We start from the raw sequence: 7,733 nt of genomic DNA, 5'->3' as shown, positions 1-7,733 counted from the left end.
CAATTAATTAATTTTACCCTTTGTCATTATATATATATATATACTCTCTTTTTCTTGTTTCAGTCATTTGACTGCGGCCATGCTGGAGCACCGCCTTTAGTCGAGCAAATCGACCCCGGGACTTATTCTTTTGTAAGCCCAGTACTTATTCTATCGGTCTCTTTTTTGCCGAACCGCTAAGTTACGGGGACGTAAACACACCAGCATCGGTTGTCAAGCAATGCTAGGGGAATAAACACAGATACACAAACACATACATATATATATACATATACACGACAGGCTTCTTTCAGTTTCCGTCTACCAAATCCACTCACAAGGCTTTGGTCGGCCCAAGGCTATAGTAGAAGGCACTTGCCCAAGGTGCCATGCAGTGGGACTGAACCCAGAACCATGTGGTTGGGACACATGCTCAGAGTAAACGTTTGTGGACAACAAACATAATAACAGTCATTCACATATTTCGTTTCCCAAAAACATGAAGATGAAAGAAAAGGGCCAAAAGTTTGAAAACTTCGACGAATCGAAGGGAATTTCTCACACAAAAATCATTTTAAACAATTGTTTATATAACTTCGTTCATAAATATCAATATTTCCGTTCATAAACAAATTATTTTTATTATTTCACCGACATAAAAAGACATATAATATATTAAACATGCAATAAATTACTGATATTTTATGGATGAGAAACAATTTTTCATTCATTTTTCAAGAATATTTTTCACTTTTTTTGCTTTTCTCATTTTCCATTCTTTCAACAAATTAACCGTAAAAGTGGAGGGAAAAAATGCTTTTCCAGAAAAAGATCAAAATTTGAAGCAAACGAAGGGAATTAAATATTTTTTTTTGGAAATAATAAAGTAATCTTACCTTTAAAGTGTAGAAAAGAGGGAAGATTGCGTGAAGAATGGCTCAAAATGCCAGATGGACGTCTCTTTAGAAAGGTGTCGTCTGCTGAGAAGGGAAGAGGCCGGAAAGAGCCGGGTGTTTCCGGATGTTACCGACTCGAACTTGGGTTGTTGCTCACGTAACAGAGTGGCAGAGGGGGAGGAATGATGGGAAAGAGGGAGGGAGGAAGAAATGATAGGAAACAGTGAGGGAGGGAGAGAGTGAGAGTGAAAGAAAGACAGTTACATGGAACTGAGAGAAAGAAAGGGACATAGCAGGAAAAGAGTGTCAGACATGATAGATATACAGAGTAAAGAGAGGGAAAGTTATGAGAAGGAGTGAGAAAAGAATGAGAAGGGGAGGGGGATATACGTACGCATAAGGTTTCATAAGGCTCTCTCCACCCACCCACATACACTCACTATTTATCTATCTATCTGTCTCTCTCTCTCTCTCTCTATCTATCTGTCTAACTGTCTGTTTGTCTGTCTGTCTGTCAATCAATCTGTCATTCATTCTTTCATACATACATATATGCAAGCATTATATATTGCTGCATGTGTCTTCCCATGTGTGTGTGTGTATGGTATGTGTGTATGTATGTACGAATGTACGTACGTATGCATGTATATGTGTATGTATGTATGTATGTATGTATGTATGTATGATGTATTTATGTACGTATGTATGTATGTATGTATGTATGTATGTACGTACGCATGTATATATGTATGTATGTACGTATGTATGTACGTATGCATGTATATATGTATGTATGTATGATGTATATATGTACGTATGTATGTATGTATGTACGTACGCATGTATATATGTATGTATGTACGTATGTATGTATATATGTACGTATGTATGTATGTATGTACGTATGCATGTATGTACGTATGCATGTATATATGTATGTATGTATGTGTGTGTGTATGTATGTAAGTATGTATGCATGCATGTATGTATGTACGTATGCATGTATATGTGTATGTATGTATGTACGTATGTATGTATGTATGTATGTACATATATATATACACACACACACAAACACATATATATATATATGTATATATAACTTTATAATTAGGGTTCAGCAAAGATTTGCTTCACCACATAACGAAGTTTAGAAATAGCAGCCAAAACCTTAGCTATTTCTTCTACTTTAAAAATTACAACCCTAACTCTAACTTTTTAAAGTAGACTAAATAGCTAAGGTTTTGGCTGCTATTTCTAAACTTTGGTATCTGGTAAAGCAAATCTTTGCTGAACCCCAATTATTAAGTATTACTTAAGTTTACCGTGAATTGGTCCTTTTTTCATCCCGAATTCTACTTGGTGAAATTATTGATTACTTCTTAATTAATTAATTTTACCCTTTGTTATTATATATATATATATATACTCTTTACTCTCTTTTACTTGTTTCAGTCACTTGACTGCGGCCATGCTGGAGCACCGCCTATAGTCGAGCAAATCGACCCCGGGACTTATTCTTTGTAAGTCCAGTACTTATTCTATCGGTCTCTTTTGCCGAACCGCTAGGTTACGGGGACGTAAACACACCAGCATCGGTTGTCAAGCAATGCTAGGGGGACAAACACAGACACGCAAACACATACATACACACACACACACATACATACATACATACATACATACATATATATGTATATATATATATATATATATATATATATATTATATATATATATATATATATATATATATACATATATACGACAGGCTTCTTTCAGTTTCCGTCTACCAAATCCACTCACAAAGCCTTGTTCGGCCTGAGGCTATATAGAACAGTGATTCCCAAGGTGGGGCCTGAGAAAATTCAGGTGGGGCGCGGGGCATAGACGTAGGCTGTGAAAATATTTGTACGTGACGAGCGGTCATCGCGGACTCAACCTTAGATTCAATTCTCAAACTATTTTTTTGTATTTTGAATACAATTTTTTAATTTTTGATTTTTTTTCAATTGTAAGTAGGCCCACATGTACTTGTAAATGTGAGTGGACATGGGAAAAGGTGGGGCGTAAAAACTTTTGCTATGAAAAGGTGGGGCGCCGGGAAAAAAGGTTGGGAAACACTGCTATAGAAGAAGACACTTGCCCAAGGTGCCACGCAGTGGGATTGAACCCGGAACCATGTGGTTGGGACACATGCTCAGAGTAAACGTTTGTGGACAACAAACATAATAACAGTCATTCACATATTTCGTTTCCCCAAAACATGAAGATGAAAGAAAAGGGCCAAAAGTTTGAAAACCCCGAAGAATCGAAGGGAATTTCTCACACAAAAATCATTTTAAACAATTCTTTATATAACTTCGTTCATAAATATCAATATTTCCGTTCATAAACAAATTATTTTTATTATTTCACCGACATAAAAAGACATATAATATATTAAACATGCAATAAATTACTGATATTTTATTGATGAGAAACAATTTTTCATTCATTTTTCAAGAATATTTTTCACTTTTTTGCTTTTCTCATTTTCCATTCTTTCAACAAATTAACCGTAAAATTGGAGGGAAAAAATGCTTTTCCAGAAAGAAATCAAAATTTGAAGCAAACGAAGGGAATTAAATATTTTTTTTTGGAAATAATAAAGTAATCTTACCTTTAAAGTGTCGAAAAGAGGGAAGATTGCGTGAAGAATGGCTCAAAATGCCAGATGGACGTCTCTTTAGAAAGGTGTCGTCTGCTTGAGAAGAGGAGGCCGGAAAGAGCCGGGTGTTTCCGGATGTTACCGACTCGAACTTGGGTTGTTGCTCACGTAACAGGGTGGTAGAGGGGGAGGAATGATGGGAAAGAGTTATGGAGGGAGAGATAGAGGGGGAGAGAGTGAAAGGAAGACATTTGCGTGGAACTGAGAGACAGAAAGTGATATAGCAAGAAAAGAGAGTCTGACATGATAGATATACAGAGTAAAGAGAGGGAAAGTTATGAGAAGGAGTGAGCGGAGGACGAGGAGGGGAGGGGGATATACTTACGTGTAACGTTTCGTAAGGCTCTCTCCACCCACCCACATACACTCACTATCTATCTATCTACCTGTCTATCTATCTATCTGTCTGTCTGTCTGTCTATCTACCTGTCTATCTATGTATCTGTCTGTCTGTCTGTCTGTCTATCAATCTGACATTCATTCCTCATACTTACATACATATATATATGCAAGCATTTTGTATGTATCCGTACATGTGTCTTCCCATGAGTGTGTGCCTGTGTGTGTATGTATGTATGTATGTATGTATGTATGTATGTAGGTATATATATATATATATATATATATATATATGTAATATAATATATAATATATATATATATATATATAGTAATACTTAATAATTAGGGTTCAGCAAAGATTTGCTTTACCACATAACGAAGTTTAGAAATAGCAGCCAAAACCTTAGCTATTTCTTCTACTTCAAAAATTAGAACCCTAACCCTAACTTTTTAAAGTAGAGTAAATAGCTAAGGTTTTGGCTGCTATTTCTAAACTTCGGTATCTGGTAAAGCAAATCTTTGCTGAACCCTAATTATTAAGTATTACTTAAGTTTACCGTGAATTGGTCCTTTTTTCATCCCGAATTCTACTTGGTGAAATTATTGATTACTTCTCAATTAATTAATTTTACCATTTGTTATTATATATATATACATATATATAATATATATATATTATATATATATATATATATATATATATATATATATTATCTTCTTTTACTTGTTTCAGTCATTTGACTGCGGCCATGCTGGGGCACCGCCTTTAGTCGAGCAAATCGACCCCGGGTCTTATTCTTTGTAAGCCCAGTACTTATTCTATCGGTCTCTTTTGCCGAACCGCTAAGTTACGGGGACGTAAACACACCAGCATCGGTTGTCAAGCAATGCTAGGGGGACAAACACAGACACACATACATATATATATATACATATATACGACAAGCTTCTTTCAGTTTCCGTCTACCAAATCCACTCACAAGGCTTTGGTCGGCCCAAGGTTATAGTAGAAGGCACTTGCCCAAGGTGCCACGCAGTGGGACTGAACCCAGAACCATGTGGTTGGGACACATGCTCAGAGTAAACGTTTGTGGACAACAAACATAATAACAGTCATTCATATATTTCTTTTCCCCCAAACATGAAGATGAAAGAAAAGGGGCCAAAAGTTTGAAAACTTCGACGAATCGAGGGATTTCTCACACAAAATCATTTTAAACAATTCTTTATATAACTTCGTTCATAAATATCAATATTTCCGTTCATAAACAAATTATTTTTATTATTTCACCACCATAAAAAGACATATAATATATTAAACATGCAATAATTACTGATATTTTATGGATGAGAAACAATTTTTCATTCATTTTTCAAGAATATTTTTCACTTTTTTTTGCTTTTCTCATTTTCCATTCTTTCAACAAATTAACCGTAAAATTGGAGGGAAAAAATGCTTTTCCAGAAAAAGATCAAAATTTGAAGCAAACGAAGGGAATTAAATATTTTTTTTTGGAAATAATAAAGTAATCTTACCTTTAAAGTGTAGAAAAGAGGGAAGATTGCGTGAAGAATGGCTCAAAATGCCAGATGGACGTCTCTTTAGAAAGGTGTCGTCTGCTTGAGAAGAGGCCGGAAAGAGCCGGGTGTTTCCGGATGTTACCGACTCGAACTTGGGTTGTTGCTCACGTAACAGAGTGGTAGAGGGGGAGGAATGATGGGAAAGAGTTATGGAGGGAGAGATAGAGGGGGAGAGAGTGAAAGGAAGACAGTTGCGTGGAACTGAGAGACAGAAAGTGATATAGCAAGAAAAGAGAGTCTGACATGATAGATAGACATAGTAAAGAGAGGGAAAGTTATGAGAAGGAGTGAGCGGAGGACGAGGAGGGAAGGGGGATATACTTACGTGTAACGTTTCGTAAGGCTCTCTCCACCCACCCACATACACTCACTATCTATCTATCTATCTACCTGTCTATCTATCTACCTGTCTATCTATCTATCTGTCTGTCTCTCTGTCTGTCTATCTACCTGTCTATCTATCTATCTGTCTGTCTGTCTATCTATCTAGCTATCTGTCTATCTGTCTGTCTGTCTATCAATCTGACATTCATTCCTTCATACTGACATACATATATACATATATATGCAAGCATTTTGTATGTATCCGTACATGTGTCTTCCCATGAGTGTGTGCCTGGTGTGTATGATTGATTGATTGATTGATTCCAGTTTCAGCTCATGAGCTGTGGCCATGCTGGAGCACCGCCATGTATGTATGTATGTATGTATGTATGTATATATATATATATATATATATATATATATAGTAATACTTAATAATTAGGGTTCAGCAAAGATTTGCTTTACCACATAGCGAAGTTTAGAAATAGCAGCCAAAACCTTAGCTATTTCTTCTACTTCAAAAATTAGAACCCTAACCCTAACTTTTTAAAGTAGACTAAATAACCCTAACCCTAACCCTAACTTTTTAAAGTAGAGTAAATAGCTAAGGTTTTGGCTGCTATTTCTAAACTTCGGTATCTAGTAAAGCAAATCTTTGCTGAACCCTAATTATTAAGTATTACTTAAGTTTAACGTGAATTGGTCCTTTTTTCATCCCGAATTCTACTTGGTGAAATTATTGATTACTTCTCAATTAATTAATTTTACCCTTTGTTATTATTATATATACATATATATATATATATATATAATATATATATATATATATATATATAATATATAATATATATATATATTCTCTTTTTTACTTGTTTCAGTCATTTGACTGCGGCCATGCTGGAGCACCGCCTTTAGTCGAGCAAATCGACCCCGGGTCTTATTCTTTGTAAGCCCAGTACTTATTCTATCGGTCTCTTTTGCTGAACCGCTACGTTACGGGGACGTAAACACACCAGCATCGGTTGTGAAGCAATGCTAGGGGGACAAATACAGACACGCAAACACATACACACACACATATATATATATATATATATATACATATATACGACAGGCTTCTTTCAGTTTCCGTCTACCAAATCCACTCACAAGGCTTTGGTCGGCCCGGGGCTATAGTAGAAGACATTTGCCCAAGGTGCCACGCAGTGGGATTGAACCCAGAACCATGTGGTTGGGACACATGCTCAGAGTAAACGTTTGTGGACAACAAACATAATAACAGTCATTCACATATTTCGTTTCCCAAAAACATGAAGATGAAAGAAAAGGGCCAAAAGTTTGAAGACTTCGACGAATCGAAGGGAATTTCTCACACAAAAATCATTTTAAACAATTCTTTATATAACTTCGTTCATAAATATGTAGTGATGCTACTGTGTAGGGTTCGGCGCGCATGCGCAGAATGGGACTACTTCCGGGTGGCCACCGGAAGTCTTCCCCATGCGCATGTGCGGGAAAACATCTCTCGAGCCCGCGAACCTCAAATCTCTCTCTTCGGCTCAAGACAGCACTGCGATCGGTCACGGTTTTCCTGGCTCTGACAGCCACAACCAACTTCAACCAACTTCAACCACCTCAACGACCAACACCAGCAGTATATCAGAGGCTGTCTATTCCCCCATCAGACAACGTACAACCATGAATCAATAAACCAAGTTGTCTGTTCACCTTTAACCCTGAGTTTTCTGTTTTTCTACAAGAATTTTTGTATGTGACTAGAAAGGATCTCGACACCCTGCCAGTGCTTCGATGATAGATCCTTTCACGTTACAAATATCAATATTTCCGTTCATAAACAAATTATTTTTATTATTTCACCGACATAAAAAGACATATAATATAT

Source organism: Octopus sinensis, unplaced genomic scaffold (genome assembly GCF_006345805.1).
Source record: "Octopus sinensis unplaced genomic scaffold, ASM634580v1 Contig15862, whole genome shotgun sequence".
Taxonomy (NCBI): domain Eukaryota; kingdom Metazoa; phylum Mollusca; class Cephalopoda; order Octopoda; family Octopodidae; genus Octopus; species Octopus sinensis.
The sequence above is the reverse complement of the archived record's forward strand: the minus strand, read 5'-3'. Positions refer to the sequence as shown.